The following is a 12460-nucleotide window of genomic DNA, read 5'->3' on the forward strand; positions in this document are numbered from 1 at the left end:
CCAAATAAGATAGAAGAAAAAAGGGGAATCTAATGGTAGAATTATGATGAAAGTGGTTAAGAAGGGGAAATAAATAAAAATAGCAATATTTGAACCTTCTCTCAAAAGTAAAATACTTCATTATCAACATACATAACTTATCTTAGGGCTCGGTTAGCTCCTCTTTGTTAAAACCATAATGAAGCTTGACTGACATTTTTCCTTTATTGAAGAAGACAACTCATTATTGTTTGGGACTCTACTATTTTTTTCAACTTTTAACCCTTTGAGGGTATACCATTTGCCTATGAAATTACTTCTTCTTCAATCTTAAATGAAATCCTACCCACACTAACCTAGCAATTATTCTAGGATATAAAAATTTGAATTGAAAGATTCTCTTCATACTTCTTGAGGCATTCAAAAACATGAGAAAAATAATAACATTTGATCCTTCCCTCAAAAGAAAATACTTCATTATCAACATACACACCTTATCTTATGGCTTGGCTAGCTCCTCTTTGTCAAAACCATAATGACGCTTGACTAACATTTCTCCTTTCTTGAAGAAGAGAGCTCATTATTTTTTGGGAATCTACTATTTTTTTAATCTTGTAACCCTTATATAGTATACCATTTTCCTAAGCAATAATTTCTTCAACCTTACAGGAAATCCCACCCATGCATACCTAGCAATTATTCTATAATCTAACAAATGGAATTGAAATACTCTCTTAATACTCCTTGAGGCATTCAAACAATGAGAATCTCCCTCTCTCATTATGGATGTTCCAAAGGGTTGCATTGTTGTGGAATTCCTCACATAAACCTAGATCAGTTCTCACTCTATCACCCTCTATCTTACTAGACACAAAGAAAAGTATGAAATAAATTTTGTGGACTTTTTCACTAGTACCTTAATACAACAATAGAAGCCTCAATTGAAACTAGAAAAAATCTATATAATCATTTTTAATGAAAATGTCATCAGACACAAAAATGAAAAGATTATCAAGTAAATTAAGATGTCTTTCAAGTTAATAAGAATTATTACCTTGTACCATCAAATTTAGAAGAATTTTTTTCTCATTCAAAGATTCCTTTGTATGTGCAAAAATTTAGAGCTCCCCGTGTCATTAGCCACAATTGTTAAAAAATGGGTGGTAAGATGGGGGTTTCCATTATTAGGGAGTACCACCTTTGGGATTTAACAAGTAACATCTTTATCATTATGAATTAATCTCCATTGGCTTAGCAAGTGTAATGCCCCGCCAGGAAACCCCTAAGGGTTTAAGTTAAAAACACTCAAATAGAGTGTAAATATTTCTTTTTTTAAAATAATAATTAAGAGTGTTAAAGAAAAGTTACAACATTAAGATAGTTTGAAGTTATCTCTAACTAGATAACACAACGGAAGGCTAGCGATCCTAAGGAGTTTCCCAACGTGATTACATAACCTTACACCTAGCTCAACTTGCGTCAATTGGTCCATTAAACTGGATGACTTAGTTACAAGATAATGCATAAGACATGATTATATATATGTTCAATGATATGTCATCTTAGAATTTTAGGAAGCGTTCATTTACTTTGGTGGTTAGGAGGCCATTGAGAGGTTGTTTATTCAATGCACTTAAATTCATAATTTCATTTAGAGGCCTCCAAAAAGGTTCAAAGTGTTTAATATAATGAAGTTCATTCATTGGGTTTGAGGTACCCATTCACAATTGATATCATCCTTTAATATTAAAAGTATGGCTAATAAGGTGAGATACATTCATTAAGGATTAAACTACAATTAATAGAATGTGATCCCTTCATTTGATTTCATGCATAGCCAACTAATGAGTTGTAGTTCTTTTATGAAAGGTAAAATGTGAGTAGCCATAGAATTCATTGAAGTTTTAATAATGCTAATAGATGGCTAAATTCATTAAAGTGAAAATGTATTAGGAACACATGAGTTCATCCTTTAATTTAAAATATAGTTAGCAAGATGTTATCCATTGTTACATGATTAAAATATAAGTTCATAGTGGCGTACTTCCATTAGGATTAGAATATAACTATCTTATTGCATGTCACTCTTTTTAGTTAAATGAGGTTATTATGAAATATACATTTACTAAGATTAAGATATAAACAACTACACAAATACTTCCCATTTTAGTTCATTTTTAGCAATCTTAAGAGATTCTTTTATTAGAGTTATAATTATGGATAAATAGTTGAGTTCACCCATTTATCAAGTAAATTTGGTAGGGATTATTTGTTGAGATAAAAAACATGAATTAATTGAACAAATTCATCCAATATAGTGTAACATAATTAACATGGCGTTACTCATTTAATAAAGTAAGAAGGTAAATATCTATATGACGTTCATCCTTTAGATTTCAACTTAGAAATTATAACATTAATTCTAACTTTGCTTCCCAATTCACATTTGATCAATTTACCAACTTTTATCAAGCTAAAACATTAATGGTATCCTATGAGCTTCTTTCCACCATTATTTCCTTTAATTATCATAATTCAAATACTTTGCCATAATCATAATTACAATGTTTTATGAACCGGATTACTACATTTGCCAAGATGATTAATTTTATGCACTTTGATTTAAATTCATTAAATTTCCACCATACACTTATACAAGATAACAACCATACATGATAACTTAAAGTATGAAACAAAGGAAGCTAAAACATTGCATAACACAGATATGATCTCGGAGTTCACCCCTAAAGGGCTACATCTCCGGGTCTGCTCAACTGCAAGACCCCTCTGGCATTTAATATAGTTAAGATTACATAATTTACACGTCTTTTACAATCCTGCCTTTTAGGGGATCACAACCATAATACAAATGACCACTTCGGTCAGTAAATACATCTCTACAAGTTTTCCAACCAAGTTCACATAAATGTAAGCATCTCTCGTCCAGGTATATTACTTAATCCTTAGATAAACATCATTGACATATTGGTCTAGGACTATACACTAGCACCCCGCTCTAGCAACACAACTATACCCTAATTGAAGAAAATATACTTTGAAAGGAGACTTTGAAATGAAAGAAAACGCTCCCCATCGTTTTATAAATTTCTTGCATATATATATGAAGCAAGTATACGTAAATCTCAATTTATATTTAACCAATTAGAAATAACACCCACATTTAACCATAGTTTATAATTAATAATTATTAATGCCAGTTATATAAATCAGAGTGTAGCAAAAACATATATTACTATATGAGTTATCAAATTTTTCGATATTCTAAATTCCAAATATTATTTATTACTCAACTTAAATAATATTAAATAAATAAGGAAGAAAAGGTCTAAATTTAAATAATTAAAAAAAAACTCCATATTAAAATCATTATTATTTTTTTTTCCTTTTTTTTTCATTTATTAACATATCGTTAGTTTATTGTTTTTGCCCTTTTTTTTGTTTTTCCTTTGTTTTTTAAAAAAAAAAACAATAAAAAAAAATAATAAAATTTTAAAAATTAAAAAAAAACAAAAACAAAATATTATATTGGGGTTACCCACATGGACCCCCACGTGGGCCCCCTTGGTAGCCCACGCTACCATTGGTAGCGCTGCTACCAAATGGTAGCAGGCCGCTACCTTTGGTAGCGCTGCTACCATTTGGTAGCAGATCACTACCAGTGGTAGCACTGCTACCAACTGGTAGCAGTTGCTACCATGGCAGCCCGTTACTTTCCAGTAGCATGGGGGGGGGGGGGGGGGTTTGAAATAGATTTTTTTTTTTCTTAATTTTTTTTTATAAAATTTTCTTCTAAAATGACATTAATAGACCCAACAAACTGCCAAAATGTGCAGTCAAAAGAAATCTTCTCAGTCATGAAATACTCCCATAAACATTATTTTTACTTATTGAATATAAATTTAAAAAAACAAAAAAACTAGTATATGTAAATACTGATAAAAAGATGAATAACTCTCCAAAATAACCCACACAGTCTTAAAAACATTTTCCAACAAACCCCATTTTTGAAAACAATCACAGTCACAGCCATTTCCCCTTTTTTTTTTGAATGACAAGGGTTTCAAAATAATAGAAGGAATGGTTGAATAACCCTCCCATTAAGCAAATCTTTGGCACAAGGAAGCTCTCTTTTCACACAAGATCCAACAAAACTAATCTCTAACAATTTTCTTCAATGAAACTTACTCACAACATCAATGGAAAATCTGAAAACCAATGTTGCAAGAAAGAAAAATACAAAACCCTCTTTTTTTTTGTAAACATTTTAATCAAGCTGATGATTAGATTCCTACCTCAAGACGCATTCCGGGAAGAATATTTTTGAAGAAGAGCTCTCAAATCTGCTGCTCTAAAACTCCATCTTTGTCCAAAACCTCCAATCCCTCTTCCAAAACCATTTTTTTTCCAAAAAAAATGACCCAAAAGAAAGAACCCCCAAAAACATTTCAAAACTAGGTTAAATGAGAAACCTCTTTTTTGCCCTAATTTTCAATTTCGAATTTAAGCATTTATTTTATATATTTTTTTGAAAATAAAAGAAACATGAAAATGGAAATCATTATTTTCCACTACTCAATAAATCTAACTTGTTTAATTCTAATTAAAATTAACATGCTTCTATTTCTTATTTAATTCTAATTTTAAATTTCTCCATATTACTTCAGCCAACAATTATATTTTGAAACTATTGACCAGGGTAAAGCGTTTTGATTAATTTAAATTTCCAAAAATCAATCTTTTATACTAAATCAACTTTACGAGTAAAAAGAATAATTTTCTTTAAATAATAAAATTTACCCTTTTCTCTTCCAAATGCGAATATGATTAATTTATTTCTATTTCCCAAATGACTTTAAATCTTTCCTTCCTAAAACGCATAACTCATTAATTTCGTTATTTTAAAATTAACTCGCTATAACATAATAAAGCGACCTTTTTAAAAATCGACTATTCTCATGAAAGAAATCTATTTATTTTAATTTTCTCAACCACAAATGCATAAATGAGCACATTAATCCAATTTAAATGCTTTAAGCTTGCTACAATTATAATTAAAGCGATCTCTTTAAATCAACGATTAATCATATAAAAGAAACTAACTATTTAAATTTCTAAATTACTAATGCATACATCTACTCATTAAATAGAATTAAATACTTAGGATTACAAACTCCACTTACCCCGCGCATGGCACGCAAATTGAGGAAGTCCACCAAATCACACGACACCCAACCCAATGAAAAGAAAGCCCCAAGAACCACACACGACGCTCACCTGACCATGGCTAAGGCAAGACGAGAGTTTTATGACTACCAAATCCGAATTCTAAGGATGGAGGAGGTATATTCAACCTTGCAAATCCCAAAGGAGATGAACCTCGCCCTAAGCGGTGTTGTACCTGAAATCTCCTACACCCATGAATTCATACAAGCATACATATACATATACATATTCAATGAGGGTGTTAGCTCGAGATTTATCACAAGAGTTAGGAAACAATTACATTTACACAAGAATCGATGCAAGAGCACAATAATAAGTATGCACAATTATTTATATTATCTAAACTACACATTGCATCACGGTTAACCTACCATTCAAGAATGCCACATAGGAAGTCAATCAAGGTCAAACGTGTTTTACAAGTCCGACTAGGGTATGGGCATTACATTCTCCCCCCCAGGCTCCGACTTACTCCTGGAAGTCGCAAAGCTAAACGGAAGTCATCCATCACGCATTAGTCCTTAAACTCAATTAACAATTATCAATTTGCACAACCAACTGTTTTGTCATCATTTTAGAACATTATTTATAAATCCTCTACGAATGTCATTATCCATTAATAGAAGGCATCTAACATCATTCACATCTTAAAATATTCTAGAATTTACACACAATCAAAGTAGAGAAACGAGAATTTTTCCCTTTTTATTACACCAAATTTAAAGCAGTTAAAATATATAAGCACAGTTATCATACTCATTTATCAAACATGACAAGAAAATATGCTCTCAAGGTCAATTTCTTTCACCAATTCATCTCTTTCACAAAACTTTATCGCATAGAACTAGCTTCAAATATCAATTTCTACCACCAAGTTAACTTTCATCAAATAAGAGCAATGTAAGAACTCAATTGTTTACACTTTTCAGACATACAAGAACCTTTCCAATGACTATGCCCCATAACATAGTGACAAGTTAATTCCATTTAATCCATGATTACACATAATATCCATCCACAAGACTGGTTTGCACAACACAATAGGCCACATGTGAGCATGTCTAATGCTCGGTCAAAGGTAACATATACGATCCACATCTCTATGCCTGCTCTCAGAACAAATACATGATCAACATTATATCCAACATCTCACTCAAGGGCTTGATGGTGCTAGGGTACACCATAGCGGTGCTACCTTCCATACAAGTCCCTCGTGAATATCCCTTGTTGCGTAAGGTGTTTAGCCTCCAAGAGATAGTCACCACTCATAGGTAGGTAGTGGATCCTAGCTGTTTCACAGCCTCACATACCCCCATCCTCAAGGTTCCCTGCGTCTACTTCCTCGTATACACTCATCCAAGACCATCTCCTACATTCTTGGAGAGGAATTCACATTGCAGCACAAGACCAGCATACGAAAACAACAAGGATGAACCGGTTTAGCCACCAAAGTACAAAAGAGTAAAGATAATAATTGTCAATTCCAACAATAAGACAAGAAAATAATTTCCGGATTTGCAACATCAAATCAAGTAAGATCAAGATTGCAAGATCATGGCTAAACTGTCAAGGTCAAAGTAAAATAAATTGTTGGCCCACAAGGAAATAAATAAATAAATAAAAGAAAATCATAAGTGCACATTACATCACTACGTGACTAGTAGCTAGCCACCAATGAGGAAGGAAGGAACAATCGTCTAGCTATCATAGCAGCTCATCATGTGGTGTGGCCAAGTCACACATCCGCATGGCATGGCAGTGTGCACCTCGGCATCACCCCGCATCACGTCGTCATGTGGCATGGCTCTACTCTATACCTAGCGGTAGGCCGCATGGAAATGTCTACTACATCCCGCATCGTGTCTCAGCACGGCATGGCAATACTCCAAGCGGACAGGGCACGCAATGGACATATCCCGCATGGCAGTGTACCCCACGGATAAGGCACGCGTTGGTCACACTCCGCATAGCGATGTTCCTCTCAGGATACTCGCCTTAAGCCAGAGGTATACATGGCTAAGGTCTACCCACAAGTCTACCAACACTAGTCAGTTGGCAACTTATGTAAGAAAATAACACGCCTCTCATGAAGACAAGGCAACAAATGCTCCAATAAAATCCATCAATATGCTCAAGAACTGTCATCTATATGCTCAAAATAAAGGATAGGAATTAGGCTGGCACACATGAACCTCGTAAATCGGTTCATCACAAGGGGAAGTATTGAGTACACCTATGTTACAGTTTCATTACAAAACTATATTTTTCCTCAAAATAGGGAAGCTAAAGTCTCTTCACGTCAACATTACTCGTACGCTATTCATACTATTCAAGGAATGGTGACTTCTACTACTACCCCTTCACATACTGACTTATCAACAACCCATGGGTTGGCACTTAGTAAGGAAACAAATAAGAAACATCACCTAGATAGGTATGGTTTCCCATACTCATTAGCAAACATATCCCCCCATGGTTGATTACTTCACCATCCCATGGGCACACATAGCAAGTACGGGTTCCTTACAACACACACAGAAAAGCACCATTACTGGTTTAGTCACTTTTACGGGGAGCACTTTACATTATGCTAACATATACTTAAGGGAAGTTTTAATTATGCTTTACACATGAATCACTAAATAAAGTTTACTCTAGATACACGTACTGAAATTCTCAACAATTCAAATTCACACAAAGAAATAACATCATTTTGATATCTTTCTCAATTTCCCCTAAGCCTTTTCATTCACATTACTAACTATGCAATTTCCCTTTCCAAGATGAAAAACTTTTCCCTTTCAATTAGAAGCCCAAAGCAACATACAATTTCATATGCATTATAAGAATTTCTTTAAATCACTGCATTCTAAATAGTATTTCAAAAACAACAATTCCTATATTTTAGACAAGAGGAGGAAGAGAGTTGGAAAATCAACTATTTCCTACGAATACACAAGAATTTCAAGATCATACCATATTGCTCGGATATAAGTCTATCATTTTAGTTGCATGGTTTTCATTTCGCTATCTTTTAGGAAGGTGCCAAAGCATCCTAACATGACATTTCTAATCATTATTGTTGCACTATAATGTTCTAGTTTTCCGATCAAGAATTCAAGACAACCAAATTTTCTTTTGTAATACAAGTCTTCTAGAGAACAATCACTATTCGTAATACAATACAATACAATAACACATCAAATCTAACATTGAAAATTTATAATACGACAAGGAGGTAAATGAAGAGCTATCTACTAGATATTACACACTTAATGCATACAATTCAACAAGTCTTTCATTTACTCTTTCTTAAACACAATAAGGCAATTATCTAAATCCAAAGCAAGTTAAATGGTGCATCACATAGTAGGTCCTAAATCACACTAGTTGAATAAGCACATAAAACAATCTTTCGAGGAGCACATTACATCACTCTTGAAGCTACTACAACATGTCCTCTTTTGGTATTCCTTTCACATCAAGCAATTTTCACAAAATCACTATGGGCATGTTAATGCACCTTACTTAAGATGGAATTTAATTTATATTACTCCTACCAAGCACATGGAGAACCCTTTAATGCAAACATACCATTTTCTATCATTAACCAAAATTTAACTCCCAAACCAATTCCCTTTCACAATTCTAAAACACAAAAACGTTATAAGGCTCACACAAGGCTCAAGAAATATCATCCTTTCTCTTGCAATAAGAAAACTTAGATAAGAGATAACTACACATATCAATTCCTTTTAATTTACTAGAGAGAGAGAAGGAGACGAGTCATAATCACTCAATGTACTACGTAATAAGCATTAACATTTTCCATACTAGTCTTTCAAGTGGACAATCATTAAAATAGATCAAAACCATAGACAAGCACATTTCGTACTTTTAGATTTAAGATATTAACAACCAACCCAGATGGATTAGTCAAAAGAGTAAAACAAATCAAGAACGAAGGTACATATGACTCCCTTTCAAGGTAAGATAAATCATAGACCAAGACCTCAATAAGCAGACAAAACACCTATAATTATTCCCAAAACACCCACATCAAGAAGGTGAAAACAAGGTGTGAACACACGCGTTACACACAAGTAGGGTTTGTTAAATCACACCCTCACATCAAGGTGGACAAGCATACAACATAAGGTAGACACACACACACGAACTAAGGGCACAAGCGAAACCAGAGATCCTAGTGTTGCAACATGGGCTCTGATACCAAGTGTAATGCCCCGCCAGGAAACCCCTAAGGGTTTAAGTTAAAAACACTCAAATAGAGTGTAAATATATATATATTTTTAAATAATAATTAAGAGCGTTAAAGAAAAGTTACAACATTAAGATAGTTTGAAGTTATCTCTAACTAGATAACATAGCGGAAGGCTAGCGATCCTAAGGAGTTTCCCAACGTGATTACATAACCTTACACCTAGCTCAACTTGCGTCAATTGGTCCATTAAACTGGATGACTTAGTTACAAGATAATGCATAAGACATGATTATATATATGTTCAATGATATGTCATCTTAGAATTTTAGGAAGCGTTCATTTACTTTGGTGGTTAGGAGGCCATTGAGAGGTTGTTTATTCAATGCACTTAAATTCATAATTTCATTTAGAGGCCTCCAAAAAGGTTCAAAGTGTTTAATATAATGAAGTTCATTCATTGGGTTTGAGGTACCCATTCACAATTGATATCATTCATTAATATTAAAAGTATGGCTAATAAGGTGAGATACATTCATTAAGGATTAAACTACAATTAATAGAATGTGATCCCTTCATTTGATTTCATGGATAGCCAACTAATGAGTTGTAGTTCTTTTATGAAAGATAAAATGTGAGTAGCCATAGAATTCATTGAAGTTTTAATAATGCTAATAGATGGCTATATTCATTAAAGTGAAAATGTATTAGGAACACATGAGTTCATCCTTTAATTTAAAATATAGTTAGCAAGATGTTATCCATTGTTACAGGATTAAAATATAAGTTCATAGTGGCGTACTTCCATTAGGATTAGAATATAACTATCTTATTGCATGTCACTCTTTTTAGTTAAACGAGGTTATTATGAAATATACATTTACTAAGATTAAGATATAAACAACTACACAAATACTTCCCATTTTAGTTCATTTTTAGCAATCTTAAGAGATTCTTTTATTAGAGTTATAATTATGGATAAATAGTTGAGTTCACCCATTTATCAAGTAAATTTGGTAGGGATTATTTGTTGCCCTTTTTTTTTGTTTTTCCTTTGTTTTTTTTCTAAAAAAAACAATAAAAAAAAATAATAAAATTTAAAAAATTAAAAAAAAAATAAAACAAAATATTATATTGGGGTTACCCACGTGGACCCCCACGTGGGCCCCCTTGGTAGCCCATGCTACCATTGGTAGCGCTGCTACCAAATGGTAGCAGGCCGCTACCTTTGGTAGCGCTGCTACCATTTGGTAGCAGATCACTACCAGTGGTAGCGCTGCTACCAACTGGTAGCAGTTGCTACCATGGCAGCCCGTTACTTTCCAGCAGCATGGGGGGGGGGTTTGAAATAGATTTTTTTTTTTCTTAATTTTTTTTTATAAAATTTTCTTCTAAAATGACATTAACAGACCCAGCAAACTGCCAAAATGTGCAGTCAAAAGAAATCTTCTCAGTCATGAAATACTCCCATAAACATTATTTTTACTTATTGAATATAATTTAAAAAAAAAAAAAAACTAGTATATGTAAATACTGATAAAAAGATGAATAACTCTCCAAAATAACCCACACAGTCTGAAACACAGTCTTAAAAACATTTTCCAACAAACCCCATTTTTGAAAACAATCACAGTCACAACCATTTCCCCTTTTTTTTTTTGAATGACAAGGGTTTCAAAATAATAGAAGGAATGGTTGAATAACCCTCCCATTAAGCAAATCTTTGGCACAAGGAAGCTCTCTTCTCACACAAGATCCAACAAAACTAATCTCTAACAATTTTCTACAATGAAACTTACTCACAACATCAATGGAAAATCTGAAAACCAATGTTGCAAGAAAGAAAAATACAAAACCCTCTTTTTTTTAGTAAACATTTTAATCAAGCTGATGATCAGATTCCTACCTCAAGATGCATTCCGGGAAGAATATTTTTGAAGAAGAGCTCTCAAATCTGCTGCTCTAAACTCCATCTTTGTCCAAAACCTCCAATCCCTCTTCCAAAACCATTTTTTTTCCAAAAAAAATGACCCAAAAGAAAGAACCCCCCAAAACATTTCAAAACTAGGTTAAATGAGAAACCTCTTTTTTGCCCTAATTTTCAATTTCGAATTTAAGCATTTATTTTATATATTTTTTTGAAAATAAAAGAAACATGAAAATGGAAATCATTATTTTCCACTACTCAATAAATCTAACTTGTTTAATTCTAATTAAAATTAACATGCTTCTATTTCTTATTTAATTCTAATTTTAAATTTCTCCATATTACTTCAGCCAACAATTATATTTTGAAACTATTGACCAGGGTAAAACGTTTTGATTAATTTAAATTTCCAAAAATCAATCTTTTATACTAAATCAACTTTACGAGTAAAAAGAATAATTTTCTTTAAATAATAAAATTTACCCTTTTCTCTTCCAAATGCGAATATGATTAATTTATTTCTATTTCCCAAATGACTTAAAATCTTTCCTTCCTAAAACGCATAACTCATTAATTTCGTTATTTTAAAATTAACTCGCTATAACATAATAAAGCGACCTTTTTAAAAATCGACTATTCTCATGAAAGAAATCTATTTATTTTAATTTTCTCAACCACAAATGCGTAAATGAGCACATTAATCCAATTTAAATGCTTTAAGCTTGCTACAATTATAATTAAAGCAATCTCTTTAAATCAACGATTAATCATATAAAAGAAACTAACTATTTAAATTTCTAAATTACTAATGCGTACATCTACTCATTAAATAGAATTAAATACTTAGGATTACAAACTCCATTTACCCCGCGCATGGCATGCAAATCAAGGAAGTCCACCAAATCACACGACACACAACCCAATGAAAAGAAAGCCCCAGGAACCACACACGACGCTCACCTGACCGTGGCAAAGGCAAGATGAGAGTTTTATGACTACCAAATCCGAATTCTAAGGATGGAGGAGGTATATTCAACCTTGCAAATCCCAAAGGAGATGAACCTCGCCCTAAGCGGTGTTGTACCTGAAAT

The sequence above is a fragment of the Cryptomeria japonica genome, chromosome 9 (assembly GCF_030272615.1).
Source record: "Cryptomeria japonica chromosome 9, Sugi_1.0, whole genome shotgun sequence".
In the NCBI taxonomy this organism is placed as follows: domain Eukaryota; kingdom Viridiplantae; phylum Streptophyta; class Pinopsida; order Cupressales; family Cupressaceae; genus Cryptomeria; species Cryptomeria japonica.